The 25,703-nt window shown below is 45.0% G+C and overlaps 1 non-coding gene across 1 annotated transcript; it reads right to left on the minus strand.

The window, feature by feature from the left end:
- Positions 1 to 20,419: 20,419 nt before the first annotated feature.
- On the minus strand, positions 20,420 to 20,552 carry LOC143810830 (small nucleolar RNA SNORA36 family). The gene has a single exon (XR_013223210.1). It is a non-coding gene; the product is annotated as a small nucleolar RNA SNORA36 family (small nucleolar RNA).
- Between the last annotated feature and the right edge of the window lie 5,151 nt (positions 20,553 to 25,703).

Raw genomic sequence — 25,703 nt, forward strand, 5'->3', positions numbered from 1 at the left:
GGGTTTTGCAGCTGACCGTGAAGTCCTCTGTTGTATCTTTCTGCTATTTAGTTAGCGGGCCTCTCTGTGCTAAATCTGCTTTCATACTACGTGTGTCTTTTCATCTGCTCTCACCGTTATTATATGTGGGGGGCTGCTATCTCCTGTGGGGACATTCTCTGGAGGCAAGCCAGGACTGTGTTTTCTTCTACCAGGGGTAGTTAGTTCTCCGGCTGGCGCGCGGCATCTAGAGACAACGCAGGAATGCCCCCTGGCTACTTCTAGTGTGGTGTGTAGGTTTAGCATCGCGGTCAGCTCTAGTTTCCATCACCCGAGAGCTTGTCCGTTTATTCTATGCTTCTGATGTTTCCTTGCCATTGGAAACCATAACAGTATGGCCAGCCCAAATGTTTAATCTATAGGCTGAAGCAGGAGAGAAAAGGAACTGTGTGAAACCTTTTTTTTTTTTTTTCCTTCCTCTGAAGTTGCACTCCAGCTCTAATTGCAGTCTCCTGTTTTCCTCTCCTCTTAACCCCTGAATGGCTCAGACTTTATCTGTTGAAATATGGATCCCCAGAGTCTGGCTACCAATTTGAATAATCTTGCCTCTAAAGTTCAGAATATACAAGATTTTTTGTTACATGCTCCTCGGTCTGAACCTAAAATTCCTATACCGGAGTTTTTTTCTGGAGATCGATCTTGTTTTCTAAATTTTAAATACAATTGTAAATTGTTTCTTTCGCTGAGATCTCATTCTGCTGGAGATCCTGCCCAGCAAGTAAAAATTGTTATTTCTTTACTGCGGGGTGACCCCCAAAATTGGGCATTTTCATTGGCACCAGGGGATCCTGCGTTGCTCAATGTGGATGCGTTTTTTCTGGCTTTGGGGTTGCTTTATGAGGAACCAAATTTGGAGATTCAGGCTGAGAAAGCCCTAATAGCCCTCTCTCAGGGGCAAGATGAAGCCGAAATATATTGCCAAAAATTTCGAAAATGGTCTGTGCTTACTCAGTGGAATGAGTGCGCTCTGGCGGCAATTTTCAGAGAAGGTCTCTCTGATGCTGTAAAAGACGTCATGGTGGGGTTTCCTGCGCCTACTGGTCTGAATGAGTCCATGACAATGGCAATTCAGATTGATCGGCGTTTACGGGAACGCAAACCTGTGCACCAGTTGGCGGTGTCTTCTGAAGAGGCACCACAGAGTATGCAATGTGATAGCTTTTTGTCCAGAAGCGAACGACAGATTTATAGGCGCAAAAATCATTTGTGCTTCTATTGTGGAAATTCTACTCATGTTATATCAGCATGCTCTAAACGAACAAAGAAAGTTGATAAATCCTCTGCTATTGGCACTTTGCAGTCCAAGTTTATTTTGTCTGTAACTCTAATTTGTTCGTTATCTTCTATTGTTGCGGATGCGTATGTGGATTCTGGCGCCGCTTTGAGTCTTATGGATTGGTCCTTTGCCAGGCGCTGTGGGTTTGATCTAGAGCCTCTGGAAGTTCCTATACCTTTAAAGGGTATTGATTCTACACCATTGGCTAGTAATAAACCACAATACTGGACACAAGTGACTATGCGTATGACTCCAGACCATCAAGAGGTGATTCGCTTCCTTGTACTGTATAATCTACATGATGTGTTGGTGCTGGGATTGCCATGGTTGCAAACTCATAACCCAGTCCTTGACTGGAAAACAATGTCTGTACTAAGCTGGGGATGTCAGGGAAATCATGGGGACACATCTTTGGTCTCCATTGCTTCATCTATTCCCTCTGAAATTCCTGAGTTTTTGTCTGATTATCGTGAGGTTTTTGAGGAATCTACTCTTAATTCTCTTCCTCCTCACAGAGATTGCGATTGCGCCATAGATTTGATCCCTGGCAGTAAATTTCCTAAGGGTCGTCTACTCAATCTGTCTGTACCTGAACATGCTGCCATGCGAGAGTATATTAGGGAGTCCTTGGAAAAGGGACATATTCGTCCTTCTTCGTCTCCTCTTGGAGCGGGGTTCTTTTTCGTAGCTAAAAGCGATGGTTCTTTGAGACCTTGTATTGATTATAGACTCTTGAATAAGATCACAGTCAAGTATCAGTATCCTTTGCCATTGCTGACAGATTTATTTGCTCGCATTGAGGGGGCGAAGTGGTTCTCTAAGATTGATCTTCGCGGTGCGTATAATTTGGTGCGAATTAAGCAGGGGGATGAGTGGAAAACCGCATTTAATACACCCGAGGGCCATTTTGAGTATTTGGTGATGCCTTTTGGTCTGTCAAATGCCCCTTCGGTCTCTCAGTCTTTTATGCACAATATTTTCCGTGAATATCTGGATAAATTTATGATTGTGTATTTGGACGATATCTTGATTTTTTCGGATGACTGGGAATCTCATGTTCAACAAGTTAGGAGGGTTTTTCAGGTTTTGCGGACCAATTCTCTGTTTGTTAAAGGTTCAAAGTGTGTTTTTGGGGTTCAGAAGATTTCTTTTTTGGGGTACATTTTTTCCCCCTCTTCTATTGAGATGGATCCTGTGAAGGTTCGGGCTATTTGTGACTGGACGCAACCGACTTCTCTTAAGGGCCTTCAGAAATTTTTGGGCTTTGCTAACTTTTATCGTCGATTCATAACTGGTTTTTCTAGCGTTGTCAGGCCTTTGACTGATTTGACTAAAAAGGGTGCTGATGTTGCAGATTGGTCTCCTGCTGCTGTGGAGGCCTTTCGGGAGCTTAAGCGCCGTTTTTCTTCTGCTCCGGTGTTGTGCCAGCCTGATGTTTCTCTTCCTTTTCAGGTGGAAGTTGATGCTTCCGAGATCGGAGCGGGGGCGGTTTTGTCGCAGAAAAGTTCAGATTGTTCAGTGATGAGACCTTGTGCGTTCTTTTCTCGAAAATTTTCGCCCGCCGAGCGAAATTATGACGTCGGTAATCGGGAGCTTTTGGCGATGAAGTGGGCATTCGAGGAGTGGCGTCATTGGCTTGAGGGTGCTAAACATCAGGTGGTGGTCTTGACTGATCACAAAAATTTGATTTATCTTGAGTCGGCCAGACGTCTGAATCCTAGACAGGCGCGCTGGTCGTTGTTATTCTCCCGGTTTAATTTTGTGGTTTCGTATCTGCCAGGTACTAAGAATGTGAAGGCGGATGCCCTTTCTAGGAGTTTTGAACCTGATTCCCCTGGTGATTCTAAACCTACGGGTATACTTAAGGATGGGGTGATATTGTCTGCTGTCTTCCCAGACCTGCGACGTGCTTTACAAGAGTTTCAGGCGGATCGGCCTGATCGTTGTCCGCCTGGTAGATTGTTTGTGCCGGATGAGTGGACCAATAGAGTCATCTCGGAGGTTCATTCTTCTGCGTTGGCAGGTCATCCGGGAATTTTTGGTACCAGAGATTTGGTGGCTAGGTCCTTCTGGTGGCCTTCCCTGTCTCGGGACGTGCGTACTTTTGTGCAGTCTTGCGATGTTTGTGCTCGGGCCAAGCCTTGTTGTTCTCGGGCTAGTGGGTTGTTGTTGCCCTTGCCTGTTCCTAAGAGGCCTTGGACACACATCTCTATGGATTTTATTTCTGATCTCCCTGTTTCTCAGAAGATGTCCGTCATTTGGGTGGTGTGTGACCGCTTTTCTAAGATGGTTCATTTGGTGCCCTTGCCCAAGCTGCCTTCCTCATCTGAGTTGGTGCCCCTGTTTTTTCAGAATGTGGTTCGGCTGCATGGTATTCCGGAGAATATCGTTTCCGACAGGGGATCCCAGTTTGTGTCCAGATTTTGGCGGGCGTTTTGTGCCAGGATGGGCATTGATTTCTCTTTTTCGTCTGCATTTCATCCCCAGACAAATGTCCAGACGGAACGTACTAATCAGACCTTGGAGACTTATTTGAGGTGTTTCGTGTCTGCTGATCAGGATGACTGGGTCTCCTTTTTGCCGTTGGCTGAGTTTGCCCTTAATAATCGGGCCAGTTCTGCCACTTTGGTCTCCCCTTTCTTTTGCAATTCAGGGTTCCATCCTCGTTTTTCATCTGGTCAGGTGGAGTCTTCGGATTGTCCTGGAGTGGATACCATGGTGGATAGGTTGCATCGTATTTGGGGGCAGGTGGTGGACAATTTGGAGTTGTCCCAGGAGAGGACTCAACGTTTTGCTAATCGCCATCGTCGTGTTGGTCCTCGTCTTCGTGTTGGGGACTTGGTGTGGTTGTCCTCCCGTTTTGTCCCTATGAGGGTCTCTTCTCCTAAGTTTAAGCCTCGGTTCATCGGTCCTTATAAGATTTTGGAAATTCTTAACCCTGTGTCTTTTCGTTTGGACCTCCCAGCATCCTTTGCTATCCATAATGTCTTCCATCGGTCATTATTGCGGAGGTATGAGGTACCACTTGTGCCTTCTGTTGAGCCTCCTGCTCCTGTGCTGGTTGAGGGTGAATTGGAGTACGTGGTGGAGAAAATCTTGGACTCCCGTGTTTCCAGACGGAGACTTCAATATCTGGTGAAATGGAAGGGCTACGGTCAAGAGGATAATTCTTGGGTTACAGCTTCTGATGTTCATGCTTCTGATTTGGTCCGTGCCTTTCATAGGGCTCATCCAGATCGCCCTGGTGGTTCTTGTGAGGGTTCGGTGCCCCCTCCTTAAGGGGGGGGTACTGTTGTGATTCGGTTCGTGGGCTCCCCCGGTGGTCTCTTGTGGTACTGGTGTCCTGCAAGCTTTGCCTTCTCAGTTCACCTGTTCCTATCAGGATGTGGGAGTATCCTATTTAACCTTGCTCCTCAGTCATTCTAATGCTGGCCATCAATGTATCCAGAGTGATTCTGTTGCATGTTCCTGCTCCCAGTTTTCTGCTCAGCTAAGTTGGACACTTTAGTCCTTAAGTCTATTTTTGTATGTTTTGTCCAGTTTTGCACTTATGTGAATCTCTGCAGCTGGAAGCTCTTGTTGGGCTGAAATTACCACTCCAGTGGCATGAGTTGTCACATGAGTTAAGGTAATTTCAGGATGGTGTTTTGAAGGGTTTTGCAGCTGACCGCGAAGTCCTCTGTTGTATCTTTCTGCTATTTAGTTAGCGGGCCTCTCTGTGCTAAATCTGCTTTCATACTACGTGTGTCTTTTCATCTGCTCTCACCGTTATTATATGTGGGGGGCTGCTATCTCCTGTGGGGACATTCTCTGGAGGCAAGCCAGGACTGTGTTTTCTTCTACCAGGAGTAGTTAGTTCTCCGGCTGGCGCGCGGCATCTAGAGACAACGCAGGAATGCCCCCTGGCTACTTCTAGTGTGGTGTGTAGGTTTAGCATCGCGGTCAGCTCTAGTTTCCATCACCCGAGAGCTTGTCCGTTTATTCTATGCTTCTGATGTTTCCTTGCCATTGGAAACCATAACAGGAGACACAAGGGGCAGAATGGAGACAGGGGGCAGGACTGGAGACACGGGGGTAGGATTGGAGACACAGAGCAGGATTGGAGACAAAGGGCAGAATGGAGACACATGGGATAGATGGGGCAAGATCGTGGGACAGATGGGGCAGGATTATGGGACAGATGGGGCAGGACGGGGAGATCATATGGGGCAGGATGGGACATCACATGGAGGCAGGATGGGAGAACATATGGCTGGAGCCAGAAATGAGACACATGGGGGCCAGGATGATGGATATTATTACTGCAGTGATGTATTTATTTTATTTTTGGAGGATACTGTTTTAAATGGGGGATGTAGCCCTGTTACTGTGCAGAGCAACACTTTCGTCTTTTTTTTCCTCATCTGGTGTAGTTTAGAATTTGGGAAAAAAATAAGTAATGTGTTCTGCAAGCGGTGCTCTAGATAGCTTTGTTATTTCCTGCAGAGACGAGCCTTGGCTGGAAGAAGTGATGGCGGCTTGAGCTGGATGAAAATGAAAAGCGAAAATGAAGGACTTCAGCTAGAGACGTCACTGGTGAGTCAGTGTGTTACCTGTACACTGACACTATACACTGTATACTATATACAGTGGTCCTATGTTACTAGTGATCACTGTATTACCTTTACACTATACACTATATACAGAGCTCCTGTGTATATGGAGCGCCCCCACTGCCGCAGGGCCGAGGGGCACCCGGTACCGGGTCGCTACATCTTGGTTGTGGGGTTGTCACGGTGGCTGGGCCCGGTCCGTGACCCTGCTGAGGGGCGTCCAGCGAAAGTTGAGAATGTGATGAGGTTGTGGTGCGGTGCAGGTTGCAGTAAATAACGAGGACACCAGGTTGCAGTCTCTTTACCTCTTTACTGAAGGCTTCAGGATCCTCAGTCTGGAATACGGTTAACTGGGCTGCGGGAGTCCGGCCGGTCCGATGGCACCTCCAGAGTTCCCTTTGCAGGTGGAAATCTGTGCTTACCTTCTAGCGCTTGTGTGTTGTGGTCCTCCCCTGCTGTGCTTACGGGATAGTCCCCACAACTGTTGTGTCTGTTTCTGAAGTTCCCTCACAACTCGATTTTGATGTTCTTCTTCGTCCCCCCAGATGATATGGCTAGGACGCACCCGTATGACGGGTAGGCTCGGAGCTCTTCCGGGACCCTAGTGTCGCCCCTCTCCAACTGTTGCCCCCTATGTCTTCTTAGGTGATTTGAGTGAGACAGCCCACCTATAACTGACTGTCCTGCCATAGGTTTGAAGTAAGGCCTGGAGCTCAATACTTCCTCGGCGTTTCCGGCCACCGGCTACGCGCCTCAGTAGGATGTTGCCTCGTCTTACAGCACGACTCCTACTGGTGTTTCTCCTTGTTGCGTTGATCTCGTTTCTCACTCAGCACAATAAACCTCGCTTCTTGTCCTTTCTTGGGGTACCGCCGCGATGAAGTGCAGGCGCGGTCCCGTAACGTTCTTTCCTGTTCGCTAGGCCTCTGTCAGGATCCCACCCCTGACAGGGACCCCCCTGAATCTTCCCCTGCAACACGCTCTGCCACAGGATGTTGCCTGGTTCCAACCCAGTCAGCTTCTGACTAACTTCCTATCTAACCCCCAGTTTTACCAGATTGTGAGGAGTGGCCTAATACATAGCACCCTTAGCTCCCCCTGGAGGCCAGACTGTGAAGTGTATTGGTGTCTGTGATACCTGGTCAGGTGAACTCCTTCAGTGCCATCAGACGTACCATAGCCCCCCTTAGCGGCGGAGCATCGGTACTGCAACGACCAGGACTCTGGGGCGCTGCATATAATGTCACCGGTGATCACTGTATTATCTGTACACAGACACTGCACACTAATTACAGATCTCCTGTGTATATTGGCACTTATGGTGATATTGGTATTGTGTTTGTATATTACTGATCAGTATTTTAGTATTCATTCACTATGTGGTGGTAATATGCTGTCTGGCCATGGTGTGGCGGTATTTGTTCCTTGTATGTGCTATTATTTGGTCACTATGTGGTGGTAATATGTCGTCTGGTCATGGTGTGGTGGTATTTGTTCCTTGTATGTCGTATTATTGGTCATCATGTGGTGGTAATATGTGGGCTGGACATGGTGCGGTGGTATTTGTCCCTTGTATGTGATATTATTCGGTCACTGTGGTGGTAATATGTGGTGTGGGCATGGTGTGGCGGTATTTGTTCCTTGTATGTGGTATATAGGTCACTATGTGGTGGTAATATGGTGTCTGGTCATGGTGCGGTGGTATTTGTCCCCTGTATGTGATATTATTGATCAATTTAAAATTTTTAAAATAAATAAAAATATACCTAAATTGTATTGCATATTTTAACAAATGTTTAATAGGTTAGAGTAGAGAAGGGCCCTGCCAAAAGAGTCCACCTGGTTGTGGTGGCAGCTTAAAAAACCTTTTGACTGTGGACAGTTTGAGGGGTGGAAGCGGGGCTGTAGTGGAGCCTGGGCGGAGTCTCAAGGGGGGCTCGAAAATGTTGCCAGTATGGGGCCCCGAAATTCTTAGTGGCAGCCCTGTCTGTGTATACATGTATACCATACGTGTGACATCCGTGTATACATGTGTACTATCCGTGTGCCATCTGTGTGTACATGTGTACCATCAGTGTGCCATCCATGTATACATGTGTCCCATCCGTGTGCCGTCTGTGTGCCATCCTTGTGCACCATCAGTGTGACAAGTACTGGAACAGATTGAAGAATACAAATGACAGATGTTTATGTGTTAGATGTGAAAATATAGATAGAGTGGGATAATAAGTATTTGATACACTGCCGATTTACAAGTTTTCCCACCTACAAAGAAAGGAGAGGTCTTTAATTGTTAGCATAGGTATACATCACCTGTAAGAGACAGACAAAAAAAATCAGAAAATCAAATTGTATGTTTTTTTCATAATTAATTTGCATTTTATTGCATGAAATAAGGACTTGATACAGTAGAAAAACAGAACTTGACATTTGGTGCAGAAACCTTTGTTTGCAATTGCAGAGGTCAGACGTTTCCTGTAGTTCTTGACCAAGTTTGCACACACTGCAGCAGTGATTTTGGCCCACTCCTCCATACAGATCTTCCCCAGATCTTTCAGGCTTTGGGGCTGTCGCAGGGCAACATTGAGTTTCAGCTTCCTCCAAAGATGTTCTATTGGGTTCAGTTCGGGAGACTGGCTAGGCCACTCCAGGACCTTGAATGCTTCTTACGGAGCCACTCCTTAGTTACCCTGGCTGTGTATTTTGGGTCATTGCCATGCTGGAAGACCCAGCCATGACCCATCTTCAATGCTCTTACTGAGGGAAGGAGATTGTTGGCCAATATCTCACAATACATGACCCCATCCATCCTCTCTTCAAAACATTGCAGTTGTAGTGTTCCTTTTGCAGAAAAACACCCCCAAATATGATGTTTTTCCCACCATGCTTGACAGTTGGGACAGTGCTCTTGGTGTTTTACTCATCCTTCTTCTTCCTCCAAATATGGCGAGTGAAGTTTTATTTTAGTCTCATCTGACCACATGACCTTCTCCCATGCCTCCCCTGGATCATCCATTAGGTAATTTGTGAACTTCAAATGGACCTCGACATGTGCTGGCGTGAGCAGGGGGAACCTATGTGCACTGCAGGATTTTAATCCATGATGGTGTACTGTGTTACTATCAGTAATGTTTGAGACTGTTGTCCCAGCTCTCTTTAGGTCATTGACCTTGTCCTCCCGTGGAGTTCTGGGCTGATTCCTGACTTTTCTCAGACTCATGCTTACTCCACGAGGCGGGATCATGCATGGAGCTCCAGACCAATGAAGATTGATGGTCATCTTGTGTTTCTTCCATTTTCTAATAATTGTGCCAACAGTTGTTGCCTTCTCACCAAGCTGCTTGCCTATTTTCCTTGGATCAAAAATAAACGCAACAAAAATGAAATACTTTATAAGATTAAAAGTTAAAAATGATTAAGATATTGGACAAAACATGGTTCTACACCATAATAGCATAATTCATATGAAAATACATGTAAGAATGAACCCACATGAGAGAGAAATATAAGAAATATATAAATCTTTATTGTTATATAGATAAAAAATAAATCACAGAAAATAATTAGTTAATTAAAATATTATTCCAAAGTTAGCCATGAAGTGGCGCTACAGCAATATAGTCAGCAGAGTTGCATTAATCTGAGGTAAAACCAAAAAAATGAATATAAGTAATTAAAACAAGTGCACATGTGCAAACCTATAATCTCATAGTGTCAGTGAAACCCTTACAAATGTTATAAGTGTGGGAATAAAACAAATCAAAGGTCATAAAAGACTGTGCAAGAGAGAAATGTGATATGGCTTATACCTTTCAGTATGCTGGTGCCTATTTTCCTCTAGTTCATCCCAGCCTTGTGTAGGTCGACAATTTTGTCCCTGGTGTCCTTAGACAGCTCTTTGGTCTTGGCCATGGTGGAAAGGTTGGAGTGTGATTGAGTGTGTCGACAAGTGTCTTTTATACAGGTAATGAGTGCAGAGTAGGAAGGCTTCTTAAAAAACCTATCAGGTCTGTGCAAGCCAGAATTTTTGCTGGTTGGTAGGTGATCAAATACTTATTTCAAGAAATAAAATGTATTAATTATTTAAAAATTATACAATGTGATTTTCGATTTTTTATTTTAAGATTCTGTCTCTCACAGTTGAAGTGTGCCTGTGATAAAAATTATAGCTTTCTCCATTATTTGCAGGTGGGAAAATTTGCAAAATTTGCAGTGTATTAAATACGTATTCTTATTGTGGATATAGATAGATAGATAGATAGATAGATAGATAGATAGATAGATAGATAGATAGATAGATAGATAGATAGATAGAAATATGTCTGTAAGATATATAATCAGTGCTTTACGTGTGTAGTTGTCTGTACTTATATTTATCTAAAAATTAATTAAAGAAATTAAAAAATGGTGTGGGGTCCTCCTTATTTTTATTAACCAGCTGATGGAAGGCAGACAGCTGGAGGCTGCTGTTAGTATCCTTGGAAGGGACCAGTATGCTTAAAGGTTCCCAGCCTATTAATATCAACTCACAGCTGTCTGCATAGCCTTTACTGTGTATTAAAAAGGGGGACTCTAAAAAATGACTTGGGGTCCTCCCTATTTTTTAATAACCAGCAAATGCTAAACAGACAGCTGCAGGCTGATATTAATAGGCTGGGAAGGGGCTATGGATATTGGCCCCCTCTGAGGTTAATAACACCAGCCCTCAGCTGCCAAAGAAATAGTGCATCCAATAGATGCGCCAATTCTGGGGCTTAGCCTTGACTCTTCCAGCTTGCCCTGGTGCATTTTCAAGCTGGGTAATGGTTTTGGGGTTGATATCAGCTGTGTAATGTCTGCTGACATTAAGACCAGGGGTTAGTAATGGATAGGCATCTGTTAGACACACCTATTACTAACCCTGTAGTCAAAAGTAAAAAACACACACACAGAAAAGTCCTTTAATTGTAAAAATCACTTTCTGACCCTCTTTTACCCATTTTTACCATATAGATTAAAAATAATCCAAAGTGGTCAGCCGCAAAACCATCCCATGTCACGCGACGATCCCTGACACTGCTATATCCCAATGCTGTGCTGAGCGGTGACATCAGTAATGTGACCAATAAGCATAGCCTCCGAAACACACTGAGAGCAGCATGAAAACCTGGCTGCTGTGAAGAGTGGTTACATCATTAAGTTTGCCATAGGTCACAGACAGCGGTTCTCACGGTAACCTCCGTGTCAGAAGGCCATGTGTGACCTTTGTTAACCGTACTAATGTCACCGCTTTCAGCGTGAGAACTTTTTTATTTACTTATTTGTTAAATGCACTCTCTACAACTGTCATTAGAGACGCCTGGTCTCGCTGATCACGGGGACACCAAGCGAGGATGATGAGAGTTGTAGTCAGCCCCCGGCGCCTGGGAACAGCGCTAACTGAACTACTTTTCCAGGCCAACAGTATCTGTCACACTGTACTTGTGTTTGACACAAAAATAAATAAAAAAATGGTGTGGGGTCCTCCCTATTTTTAATAATCAACTGAGGAGAAAACAGACAGCTGACTAAGGAGAAGGCTAAGCACCAATGTTGGTGCATCTAAGGGATGCACCATTTCGGGGACAGCTGGGGGCTGGTCTTATTAGTTTGGGAGGGGCAAATATCCATGGAGCTTCACAGTTTACTAATAAAATCTCACAGCTATTCAATTAGCCTTTACAGGTTACAAAAAGAGGGGACCCTAAAAAAAGACGTGGTGTCCACCCTATTTTTAATAACCACCAAAGGCTAAGCCGGCAGCTGTGGGCTGATATTACAAAACTGGGAAGGGCCATGGATTTTGGCCTCCTCCCAGCCTATTAAGTCCAGCCCTCAGTTGTCCCAGAAGGTCCATGGACAATAGCTTTGGTGGACACTTCTGCAGTCAGCATAACAATTGCAAGCTCCCTGAAAACTTGCGACATCTGTGGCATTATGCTGTGTGATAAAACTGCACATTTTAGAATGGCCTTTTGTTGCAGCAGCCTAAGGCTGCTTTCACACTAGCGTCGGTACGGGGCCGTCACGCTGCGTCGGCCCGACGTACCAACGCATACTGTGAAAAAAATGCCCGACGTGGTCTTAGGACGCTTCCGCTGCCCCATTGCAAGGTCCGAGGAGGAGGGGGCAGAGTTTCGGCCGCATATGCGCGGTCGAAAATGGCGGTCTCGACGCACAAAAAAAGTTACATGTAACTTTTTTTGTGGCGGCGGTCCGCCAAAACACGACGCAACCATCGCACGACGGTTACGACGTGTGGCACTGCATCGCAATGTGTTGCTAATAAAAGTCTATAGAGAAAAAACGCATCCTGCGGGAAACTTTGCAGGATGCGTTTTTTCTCCACAACGACACATTGCGACGTGCAGTGCCCGACGCTAGTGTGAAAGTAGCCTAAGGCACACCTGAGCAATAACCATGCTGTCACTAATGAGGTGAATGGATTGTCTCAGCAAAAGGAGAAATACTCACTAAGGTCCCCTTCACAAGTCCTTTTTTTGTTTATATGAGGTCCATTTTTAACCCCTTTCTGACATTGGACGTACTATCCCGTCGAGGTGGGGTGGGCCCGTATGACCACCGACGGGATAGTACGTCCAGTGCGATCGGCCATACTCACGGGGGGAGCGCTCCCGATCGCGGCCGGGTGTCTGCTGCCTATCGTAGCTGACATCCGAGACTATGTGCCAGGAGCGATCACGGACCGCCCCCGGCACATTAACCCCCGGCACACCGCGATCAAACATGATCGCGGTGTGCCGGCGGTACAGGGAAGCATCGCGCAGGGTGGGGGCTCCCTGCGGGCTTCCCTGAGACCCCCGGAGCAACGCGATGTGATCGCGTTGCTGCGAGGGTCACTTACCTCTCCTCCCTGCAGCAGGCCCATATCCAAAATGGCCGCGGCATCCGGGTACTGCAGGGAGAGAGGTGGCTTACCAAGTGCCTGCTCAGAGTGCTGTGCAAACTGTCAGATCAGCGATCTGTGATGTCCCCCCCTGGGACAAAGTAAAAAAGTGAAAAAAAAAATTCCACATGTGTAAAAAAAAAAGAAAAAAATATACAGTATATTATTCCCATAAATTAATTTCTTTATCTAAATAAAAAAAAAATCAAACAATAAAAGTACACATATTTAGTATCGCCGCGTCCGTAACAACCCCTCCTATGAAACTATATCACTAGTTAACCCCTTCAGTGAACACCGTAAAAAAAAAAAAAAAAAAAACCGAGGCAAAAATCAATGACTTATTCTCATACCGCCAAACAAAAAGTGGAATAACACGCGATCAAAAAGACGGATATAAATAAGCATGGTACCGCTGAAAATGTCATCTTGTCCTGCAAAAAACAAGCTGCCAGACAGCATCATCAGCGCAAAAATAAAAAAGTTATAGTCCTCAGAATAAAGCGATGCCACAATAATTATTTTTTTCTATAAAATAGTTTTTATCGTATAAAAGCGCCAAAACATAAAAAATGATATAAATGAGGTATCGCTGTAATCGTACTGACCCGAAGAATAAAACTCCTTTATCAATTTTACCAAACGCGGAACGGTATAAATGCCTCCCCCAAAAGAAATTCATGAATAGCTGGTATTTGGTCATTCTGCCTCTCAAAAATCGGAATAAAAAGCGATCAAAAAATCTCCCGTGCCCGAACATGTTACCAATAAAAACGTCAACTCGTCCCGCAAAAAACAAGACCTCACATGACTCTGTGGACTCAATGGAAATATGGAAAAATTATAGTTCTCAAAATGTGGTAACGCAAATAATATTTTTTGCAATAAAAAGCGTCTTTCAGTGTGTGACGGCTGCCAATCATAAAAATCCGCTAAAAAACCCGCTATAAAAGTAAATCAAACCCCCCTTCATCACCCACTTAGTTAGGAAAAAATTTAAAAAATGTATTTATTTCCATTTTCCCATTAGGGTTAGGGCTAGGGTTAGGGCTAGTGTTAGGGTTAGGGCTAGGGTTAGGGTTGGGGCTAAAGTTAGGTTTAAGGTTGGGGCTAAAGTTAGGGTTAGGGTTTGGATTACATTTACAGTTGGGAATAGGGTTGGGATTAGGGTTAGGGGTGTTTCTGGGTTAGAGGTGTGGTTAGGGTTACCGTTGGGATTAGGGTTAGGGGTCTGTTTGGATTAGGGTTTCAGTTATAATTGTGGGGTTTCCACTGTTTAGGCACATCAGGGGCTCTCCAAACACGACATGGCGTCCGATCTCAATTCCAGCCAATTCTGCATTGAAAAAGTAAAACAGTGCTCCTTCCCTTCCGAGCTCTCCCATGCGCCCAAACAGGGGTTTACCCCAACATATGGGGTATCAGTGTACTCGGAACACATTGGAGAACAACTTTTGGGGTCCAATTTCTCCTGTTACCCTTGGGAAAATAAAAAACTGGGGGCTAAAAAATAATTTTTGTGGAAAAAAAAAGTTGTTTTATTTGCACGGCTCTGCGTTATAAACTGTAGTGAAACACTGGGGGATTCAAAGCTCTCACAACATATCTAGATGAGTTCCTTAGGGGGTCTACGTTCCAAAATGATGTCACTTGTGGGGGTTTCTACTGTTTAGGTACATTAGGGGCTCTTCAAACGCAATGTGACGCCTGCAGACCATTCCATCTAAGTCTGCATTCCAAATGGCGCTCCTTCCCTTCCGAGCCCTCCCATGTGCCCAAACAGTGGTTTCCCCCCACATATGGGGTATCAGTGTACTCAAGACAAATTGGACAACAACTTTTGGGGTCCAATTTCTCCTGTTTCCCTTGGGAAAATACAAAACTGCGGGCTATAAAATAATTTTTTGGGGAAAATTTTTTATTTTTATTTTCACGGCTCTGCGTTATAAACTGTAGTGAAACACTTGGGGGTTCAAAGTTCTCACAACACAACTAGATAAGTTCCTTGGGGGGTCTAGTTTCCAATATTGGGTCACTTGTGGGGGTTTCTGTTGTGAATTCTGCTCTTGGGCTCCCTCCGATGGTTGTTGGTGGTAGTGCAGTTGTCTTGGGGTTGTAATCCGGGTGTTTCTGCTGATTGCAGCTCTATTAGGTATTTAGGTGTGCAGGCTCCATGAGTCAGTGCCAGTTGCCCATTGTACTTGGAGGGATTGCATCTCTCTCTGGCTCCTCATGCCCTGCTGCCAATTCAGATAAGATAAGTGTCTGTTTTTTTTTTGTTTCTGTGCACACATGCAGTGTGCTTTGCAATTCAGTGCAATTTATTGTGTTTTTGTCCAGCTTAGACTTTGTTTGGATTTTTCAGTCATGCTGGATTCTCAGGAGATGCAGATATGCTTTCCATGTCTTTAGTTAGATGTGGAATATTTGTATTATCTGCTGTGGATATTTTTAGGATTTTAATACTGACCGCTTAGAATTCTGTCCTATCCTTTTCTATTTAGCGAGAAGTGCCTCTTTTGCTAAATCCTGTCTTTCTGCCTGCGTGTGTCTTTCTTCTTATACTCACAGTCAATATTTGTGGGGGGCTGCCTATCCTCTGGGGTTCTGCTCTGAGGCAAGATAGATTTCCCATTTCCATCTATAGGGGTATTTAGTCCTCCGGCTGTGTCGAGGTGTCTAGGACGTGTTAGGTACATCCCACGGCTACTTCTAGTTGCGGCGTTTAGGGTTTGCGGTCAGTACAGGTACTACCTACTCCTGAGAAAGTCTCTCATGCGGCTCCAAGGTCATCGGATCATAACAGGTTTCTACTGTTTAGGTACATTAGGGGCTCTGCAAATGCAATGTGACGCCTGCAGACCAATCCATCTAAGTCTGCCTTCCAAGCTCTGCCATGTGCTCAAACGGTGGTTCCCCCCACATCTCAGGTATCAGTGTACTCAGGACAAATTGGACAACAATATTTAGAGTCCAATTTCTCCTGTTACCCTTGGAAAAATACAAAACTGGGGGCTAAAAAATAATTTTTGTGTGAGAAAATTTTTTGTTTTATTTTTACGGCTCTGCATTATAAACTTCTGTGGAGCACTTGGTGGGTCAAAGTGCTCACCACACCTCTAGATAAGTTCCTTTGGGGGTCTACTTTCCAAAATGGTGTCACTTGTGGGGGGGGTTCAATGTTTAGGCACATCAGTGGCTCTCCAAACGCAACATGGCATCCCATCTCAATTCCTGTCAATTTTGCAGTGAAAAGTCAAACGGCGCCCCTTCCCTTCCGAGCTCTCCCATGCGCCCAAACAGTGGTTTACCCCCACATATGGGGTATCAGCGTACTCAGGACAAATTGTACAACAACTTTTGTTGTCCAATTTCTTCTCTTACCCTTGGGAAAATAAAAAATTGGGGGCAAAAATATTATTTTTGTGAAAAAACATGATTTTTTTATTTTTACGGCTCTACATTGTAAACTTTTGTGAAGCACTTGGTGGGTCAAAGTGTTCACTACACCTCTAGATAAGTTCCTTAGGGGGTCTACTTTCCAAAATAATGTCACTTGTGGGGGGTTTCAATGTTTAGGCACATCAGGGGCTCTCCAAACGCAACATGGCGTCCCATCTCAATTCCAGTCAATTTTGCATTGAAAAGTCAAATGGCGCTCCTTCGCTTCCGAGCTCTGTCATGCGCCCAAACAGTGGTTTACCCCCACATATGGGGTATCGGCGTACTCAGGACAAATTGTACAACATCTTTTGGGGTCCATTTTCTCCTGTCCTTTAACCCCTTCACCCCCAAGGGTAGTTTGCACGTTAATGAATGGGCCAATTTTTACAATTCTGACCACTGTCCTTTTATGAGGTTATAACTCTGGAACGCTTCAACGGATCCTGATGATTCTGACATTGTTTTCTCGTGACATATTGTACTTCATGATAGTGGTAAAATTTCTCTGATATTACCTGTGTTTATTTGTGGGAAAAAAATGGAAATTTGGCAACAATTTTGAAAATTTAGCAATTTTCCAACTTTGAATTTTTATGCCCTTAAATCACAGAGATATGTCATACAAAATACTTAATAAGTAACATTTCCCACATGTCTACTTTACATCAGAACAATTTTGGAACCCAAATTTTTTTTTGTTGTCAGGGAGTTATAAGGGTTAAAAGTTGACCAGCAATTTCTCATTTTTACAACACCATTTTTTTTTAGGGACCACATCACATTTGTAGTCACTTTGTGGGTTCTATGTGATAGAAAATACCCAAGTGTGACATTCTAAAAACTGCACAACTCAAGGTGCTCAAAATCACATTCAAAAAGTTTATTAACCCTTCAGTTGTTTCACAGGAATTTTTGGAATGTTTAAAAAAAAAATTAACATTTAACTTTTTTTCGCAAAAAATTTACTTCAGCTCCAATTTGTTTTATTTTCCCAAGGGTAACAAGAGAAATTGGACCACAAAGTAGGAATTAGTCCAACCTGTAATAGTGTTTCCAGGAGTCCATCATGATAGCACCACCAGGAGGTTGTCCTTCTTATCCTTGATAGGGACAGGAACACAGAAGAGGTTAAATAGCCCCTCCCCACCTCCACCCTTCAGTGATTTTCCCAAGTACCACACCAGGATGGATGCAACTCTATTTTATTGGAATTCCTTTCTACACATGTTTACGTCACATATCAGACAGGAACTCAAGGGAGGGTATATAAGGGGTGCTGTCATGATGGACTCCTGGAAACACTATTACCGGTAGGACTAATTCCTACTTTCCAGGACGCCCCTCCTGACAGCACCACCAGGAGAAATACCAAATAACTCCTATTTTTAGGGCGGGATTACAGCATGGAGGACTTTCCTCCCCAAAGTAGTTTGTTGGTTTGCTGTAACCTTTAATTTATAATGCCTACAGAAGCTATTTGATCTAGACCAAGTTGCAGCTCTGCATATTTGGTCCATAGAAGCCCCAGTGCTTTCTGCCCATGTGGCCGAGACTGCTCTCAAGGAGTGCGCTTTGAGACTTTCCGGTGGGGGTTTCCCTGCTGAGATATAGGCTGCCCTGTTAGTTGACTTAATCCATCTAGCTAGAGTAGCTTTGGATGCCTTCTTCCCTCTGTTTCTTCCGGCCATCTGGATGAATAGGTTTGAATTGTTTGTCATCTCTAGGTAGTGTAGAATTGTCCTTTTGGCATCTAAGGCGTGAAGAGAACGCTCCTTCTCATTACTATAATTTTGGCAAAATGTGGGTAGAACAATCTCTTGACTTCTATGGAAGTCGGAAACAACCTTAGGGAGAAACCCGGGATCTATTTTAAGGATGATACAATCATCTTGAATTTTCAGGTATGGATCTTTAACGGATAAAGATTGAATCTCGACGATGCGTCTCGCTGACGTTATTGCTACTAGGAAGAGGGCCTTAAAGGTCACGGCTTTTAAGTCTGCTTGATCTAGTGGTTCGTATGGTTCTTTACAAAGTTCATTAAAAACCAGGTTTAGATCCCAAAGAGGTATTGTACTGCTTATTGTAGGCCTAAGTCTTTGGATGGCCTGAACAAATCTTACTATCCATGGATGGGTAGCTAACTGAAAGTCATAGAAGGAACTAAGGGCTGAAATTTGTACTTTTAACGTACTAGGTCTTAGTCCTTTATCAAACCCTGACTGGAGAAAATCTAGGATTTTAGAGATATCTGGGCCCTGAGAGACTGACACAGGAGTTGTTCTCTGTGAACAGAACTTCTTCCATATCTTCCCGTATATTGCAGAAGTCACAGGCTTCCTACTGCTCTGGATAGTGGCAATGACTGGTTCTGAGAGGCCTTTGACTTTAGGATCTCTTTCTCAGGATCCATGCTGTTAGCTGTAGCAAATCCGGGTTTTGATGAAGTAGAGGGCCTTGAGATAAATGATCCGGTCTTGCTGGTAGATGGATTGGCTCTTCCAAGGACATCCATTTCAGTAGAGGAAACCAGCTCCTTTTGGGCCAGTATGGAGCTATTAGTATTACTGACGTCTGGCTCTCCTGGATCTTCCTCAATACTCTCGGTATTAGAGCCAATGGAGGAAAAGCATACGTCAAATTCATATCCCACTTCTGAACCAGGGTGTCTATTCCTGATGGCCTGTCCCCTGAATTTAGAGAAAATAACTTTTCTGTTTTTGTATTTTTCTTTAAGGCAAATAGATCCACCTCCGGGAAACCCCAGCATTGAGTTAAGTGGAGGAAGACTTCCTGATTTAAGGACCATTCTGTGGGGCATAACGTTTGTCTGCTCAGAAAGTCGGCTACTTGATTTTCGGTGCCTTTTAGGTGAACTGCCGTTATTGAGTTGACTGTGAGCTCTGCCCAAGAGAATATTGTATCTGACAGGTCCTGTAAATGACGATGTTTTGGACCTCCTTGGTGAAGTAGGAAGGCTACTGTTGTTGAATTGTCTGAGAAAATATGGATGTGTTGGTCCTTTAACTTTCCCTGATATGTCTTTAAGGCTTCCCAGACAGCTCTGAGCTCTCTGTAATTTGAAGACCTTCTTTGTATTGACGCGGCCCAAGTTCCTTGAGAGTAGTCTTCCTCTATGTGGGCTCCCCTGCCTTTGAGGCTTGCATCCGTGGTGATGTTCACGCATGGAGATGTTCTCCAAGGTCTTCCTTTCTCGTGGTTTGTTTGTATGGTCTACCATGACAGTGATCTTTTTGCGTCTCTGGACAGACACACTTTGTTGTCCAGGGTTGTGTCCCTGCCGTCCCAAAGTGAAACAACTTCCTGCTGCAGGGGTCTTGAGTGATACTGACTCCATTGAACGCTGGAAATGCATTATGTCATTAACCCCAGCACCCGCATGGCCTTCCTTATGGAGGTCTGTTTTTGCTTTTGCAACATTTGAATCTCTCTTTTGATGATTCTTGCTTGTGTTGCGGGAGGTACGTATGTTCCTGAGCTGAGTCTAGGATCACTCCAAGAAATAACTTCCTTGTCTCGGGTTTGAAGTTTGATTTTTTTAGATTTATTAGCCATCCTAGGCTTTTTAGAATGGACATTGTCATTGTTAAGTTCTTCTCCATCTGTTGAGAGGAGTCTGCTATAAGCAGGATGTTGTCCAGATAAGGGACGATCAGGATCTCTTTTTCTCTCAAAAAGGCCATCGCCTCTGCTATAAGTTTGGTGAAGATTCTGGGAGCAGACGAGAGGCCGAAAGGCAGGCACATGAACTGAAAGTGTAGAATGTGATCTCTGTCTTTTATAGCAAACCTGAGATATTGTTGGTGTGAGGCGTAGATGGGAACCTGGTAGTAAGCACTTTTTAGGTCTAAAGTGCTCATTACTGATCCTTTCTGGATTAGAGGTATTACGGATTTGAGAGACTCCATCTTGAACTGTTTGTAAGTTACCGACAGATTTAGTGGTTTTAGATTTATGATGGTACGGTATTCTCCACCTGGTTTCTTTATGGAGAATAGACTTGAATAGTATCCCTTGAACCTCTGAGAGTGGGGTACCGGAATGATGGCCCTTATCTGGATAAGTTCCTGAATATCTTTTAAAAGTCTCTGATGAACTGTCGAGGACTGAGTCTGAGTCAGACGAAATCTTCTGGGGGGTAACTGGCTGAATTAATAGAATTCAGCCAGTTACCCCCCAGAAGATTTCTTGGATCTTAAGTACGATAGAACGGGGGTACAGAATAGCTGTACCCCCGTTCTATCGTACTTAAGATCCAAGAATTTTGAGTGATCTTCTGCCAGCCCTGTAAGAAGTACTGGGGTCTTCCACCCACTAAGCTGGCGTCATTGTCTGTTGGTTCTTGGCTTCTGATCCTGAAAGGTACCTCTACTTCTACCCCCTTTCGGGTAGCTCCATCTTCCGCCTTTCCCTTTCCCTCTATAGTCCTGTCTGGGATGGGAACGAGTCCTACGAAAGGACGGTGGATTTTTCGGCTTTTCCTCAGGAAAGCCTTTCTTCTTGTCTGCTGCTTTTTCAAGCAGTTTGTCCAATACTGGACCAAAGACATGAAGGCCGGAGAAGGGTATTGAACACAGCTTGTTCTTTGACTGCGTATCGCCAGACCATGATCTGAGCCATAGAGCTCTTCTTGCAGTGTTAATAAGGCGTTGTTCCTTGCTTCAAACTGAACTGATTCCACCAAAGCATCAGCCATAAAGTCAGTCGCCATCTTTAATAACGGTAAAGATTGTAGGATTTCCTCTCTGTGAGTTTTATTGTTAATTTGGGTTTCTAATTTTTCTACCCACAGAGTCATTGACCTGGCCACTGAGGTCGCCGCGATATTAGTCTTCATGATAGCTGATGATGCTTCCCAGGCCTTTTTGATCTTTTGTCCATAGGGTCTTTGAGACCAGAGGAATCTTCAAATGGTATGGCAGTCTTTTTTGAGACCTTGGCCACTGGTATATCCACTTTAGGTACAGATTCCTATACTTTGGTCTCGTCTGGATCAAAAGGGAGTCGGTATCTAAAATCTCTTGGGACTACTAGCTTCTTTCCGACATCCTCCCATTCTTCCAGGATCATTTCTGTTATATGGTGATTCACCGGAAACACCCTGTTTCTGCAAGCTCTGAGCCCGCCAAACATCTCATCTTGGACCGTAAGGGGCTCTGTGGTCTCTTCCACCTTCATGGTGTTTCTAACGGCCTGCAGGAGTATGCCCGTGTTTTCAGAAGAGAACAGATATCTCTTTCTTTCTTCTGGGAAGATGGCTGAAGAATATTCACCTTCCACAGAATTGGATATATAGAGTAAGTTGAAAGCTCACCCTCTTCTGAGCAAGGGTCCTGCTCCCATCTGGGCCTTTTAGGATGGGGGGATTCAACCGGCATCAGGGCTGATACCGTGGACTGTACCTCCTCTCTAATCATAGTTTTAATACTATCTAGAAAGGAGGACTGTTCCTCTTTAAGTAGTCCCGACATACAGCCGTCACACAATTTCTTAGAATGTCCTTCTGGAAGTCTGCTAGAGCATAGTGGACATTTATTCGTCTTGGGTTTAGGAACTGTCGCTGCACGTTTGGGCGCTTCCTTATCCTGCAATAGAGAAATAAGAACGTCCTATAGGTGGGGTGTGACTAATGCTGTGAAATAAACCCTACTATGTATAACTTACATGTTCTGGGGCAAGCTCTGAGGACTGAATGTCCGCACGACCTGCACCTTCCATGATCCTAGGACAAGTGTGCTGTCAGATGTTTGTGTTTAAATAGACTGCCTTACCAGGCTTCAAATCATCTGTCTCGTCCTCCTTCCAAGCTCAGCTTCCGGTGATCCTCCTGATAATCTGCGCTGGACCTGCACACGTCCCTGATGGAACGCGCACTGAACCATGGGTGGGAATTCCTCCCCCCGGCCTCACTACCATCCCATGAGGCCGTGCTTCTTCGGCGTCCCCGCCGGCAGCAACGAGGGCCGGGCCGGAACTCCGTCCCCGGAAGTCGCCACCGGAACCGGAAGTCGACGCCGGCGCTCCCGATGACGCGTCGCTCCAGGAGTGTGATCACCGCTGGCGTATGCAGGCGCAGAGCCCTCTGGAGAGGGGTGCGCCGAAGATGGGCGCACACAGCTCGACCTGCGCTGAGGGACCTCCCTCGGTGTCAGCGCTTTCTGCGGAGTCTGCTGCTGGAGCAAGCCTCCGCTGCTCAGAGCCCTCTGGAGAGGGATGAAGCTACCCGGGAGCCCTGCTCGACTGGCTGTCTTGGAATTTTCGGCATGGTAAGCCACACCAAACTCCTCTGCATCTGTCCCTGATAGGGACAGGAAAAAAACACTGAAGGGTGGAGGTGGGGAGGGGCTATTTAACCTCTTCTGTGTTCCTGTCCCTATCAAGGATAAGAAGGACAACCTCCTGGTGGTGCTGTCAGGAGGGACATCCTGGAAAAGTTGTACAATTTGTCCTGAGTACGCTGATACCCTATATGTGGGGGTAAACCACTGTTTGGGTGCATGGCAGAGCTCGGAAGGGAAGGAGCGCCGTTTGACTTTTCAATGCAAAATTAACTGGAATTGAGATGGGACGCCATGTTGCGTTTGGAGAACCCCTGATGTGCCTAAACATTGAAACCCCCCACAAATGACACCATTTTGGAAAGTAGACCCCCTAAGGAACTTATCTAGATGTGTGGTGAGTACTTTGACCCACTGAGTGATTCACAGAAGCTTATAATGTAGAGCCGTAAAAATAAAAAAAATCATATTTTTTCACAAACATGATCTTTTCGCCCCCAATTTTTTTTTCCTAAGGGTAACAGAAGAAATTGGACCGCAAAGTTGTTGTGAAATTTGTTCTGAGTGCACTGAAACACCATATGTGGGGGTAAACCACTGTTTGGGCACATGGCAGAGCTCGGAAGGGAAGGAGCGCCATTTGACTTTTCATTGCAAAATTGACTGGAATTGAGATGGGACGCCATGTCGCGTTTGGAGAGCCCCTGATGTGCCTAAACATTGTAACCCCCCTACAAGTGACACCATTTTGGAAAGTAGACCCCCTAAGGAACTTATCTAGATGTGTAGTGAACTGTTATGATCCTAGTGGCTTAGGATCACAAATCTAACCAGCTAAGTAGAAAATAATAGGACGAGCTCTGGGGATGTGGTAACTGGACTAACCGCAAACCTGATCCTAACCGCACACACTATAGGCAGCCGTGGAACGTATCCTGAAATCCTAGACGTCTCTTCACGGCCTGAGAAACTGACTACCCCTAAAGAGAAAGTAAAGACCTCACTTGCCTCAGAGAAATCCCCCAGAGATATAGAAGCCCCCCACAAATAATAACGGTGAGTTAAGAGGAAAAGACAAACGCAGAGATGAAACAGGTTAAGCAAAAGAGGCCCGCTAACGCTAGATAGCAGAAAATAGCAAGGGATCTGTGCGGTCAGTAAAAAACCCTATGCAAAAATATCCACGCAGAGAATGTGAGAACCCCCACACCAACTAACGATGTGGGGGGAGCAACTCAGCACCCCAGAGCACCAGCAAGCAGGGAAATCACATATTAGCAAGCTGGACAAAAACTCATCATATACTAGGAAACATCTTGAACACAGATGAGCAAAAATAAGCAAACAGAACTTAGCTTCTCTTGGAGAGACTGATAACGGATGTAGACAGGAGCAATCAGAATAGCACTGAATACAACGGCAACCGGCAAGGAATGAAGGACCAGTTGGATTAAATAGGAAACCTAACTAGCAGATGACGAGACAGCTGATCCTGCCAGAAGCCTGCAAAATAACAAAAAGAGCCACCAGGAGGAGCCCAAAGAGAGAACTCACACAGTACCACTCATGACCACAGGAGGGAGCCCGGAAACAGAGTTCACAACAGTACCCCCCCCCTTGAGGAGGGGTCACCGAACCCTCACCAGAACCCCCAGGGCGATCAGGGTGAGCCACATGGAAGGCACGAACCAAATCGGCCGCATGAACATCAGAGGCGACAACCCAGGAATTATCCTCCTGACCATAGCCCTTCCACTTAACCAAATACTGAAGCCTCCGTCTTGAAATATGAGAATCCAAGATCTTCTCCACCTTGTATTCCAATTCTCCCTCAACCAGCACCGGAGCAGGAGGCTCAACAGAAGGAACCACAGGCACCACATACCTCCGCAACAAAGACCTATGGAACACATTATGGATGGTAAACGATGCCTGGAGGTCCAAGCGAAATGACACAGGGTTGAGGATTTCCAAAATTTTATAAGGACCGATAAAACGAGGTTTAAACTTAGGAGAAGAAACCTTCATAGGAACATAACGAGAAGACAACCACACCAAATCCCCCACACGAAGTCGGGGACCCACACAGCGACGACGGTTAGCAAAGCGCTGAGCCTTCTCTTGTGACAACATCAAATTGTCCACCACATGGTTCCAAATCTGCTGCAACCTATCCACCACAGAATCCACCCCAGGACAGTCCGAAGACTCAACCTGACCCGAGGAAAAACGAGGATGAAAACCAGAATTACAAAAAAAAGGCGAAACCAAAGTAGCCGAACTAGCCCGATTATTAAGGGCAAACTCGGCCAATGGCAAAAAAAGTCACCCAATCATCCTGGTCAGCAGAAACAAAACATCTCCCGATTACCAACATCATAATTTCGTTCTGCCGGCGAAAATTTTCTTGAAAAGAAGGCACATGGCTTCATCACAGAGCAATCAGAGCTTCTCTGTGACAAAACAGCCCCTGCTCCAATTTCAGAAGCATCAACCTCGACCTGGAAGGGAAGAGAGACATCTGGCTGACATAAAACTGGAGCCGAAGAAAACCGGCGCTTCAGCTCCTGAAAGGCCTCAACGGCCACAGGAGACCAGTTAGTCACATCAGAACCCTTATTGGTCAAATCCGTCAAAGGTTAAACCACACCAGAAAAATTAGCAATGAAGCGACGGTAAAAATTAGCAAAACCCAAGAACTTCTGAAGACTCTTAACCGATGTAGGTTGAGTCCAATCATGAATAGCCTGGACCTTGACTGGGTCCATCTCAATGGAAGAAGGAGAAAAAATAAAGCCCAAAAAGGAAACTTTCTGGACTCCGAAGAGACATTTGGAACCCTTCACAAACAAGGCATTGGCACGCAGGACCTGAAATACCATCCTGACCTGCTTCACATGGGATTCCCAATCATCTGAAAAGACCAAAATATCATCCAGATACACAATCATAAATTTATCCAGATATTCTCGGAAGATATCGTGCATTAAGGACTGAAACACAGAAGGGGCATTAGAAAGTCCAAAAGGCATCACCAAGTACTCAAAATGGCCTTCGGGCGTATTAAATGCTGTTTTCCATTCATCGCCCTGTTTTATATGCACAAGATTATACGCACCGCGAAGATC

Source organism: Ranitomeya variabilis, chromosome 2, assembly GCF_051348905.1.
Source record: "Ranitomeya variabilis isolate aRanVar5 chromosome 2, aRanVar5.hap1, whole genome shotgun sequence".
Classification (NCBI taxonomy): Eukaryota; Metazoa; Chordata; class Amphibia; order Anura; family Dendrobatidae; genus Ranitomeya; species Ranitomeya variabilis.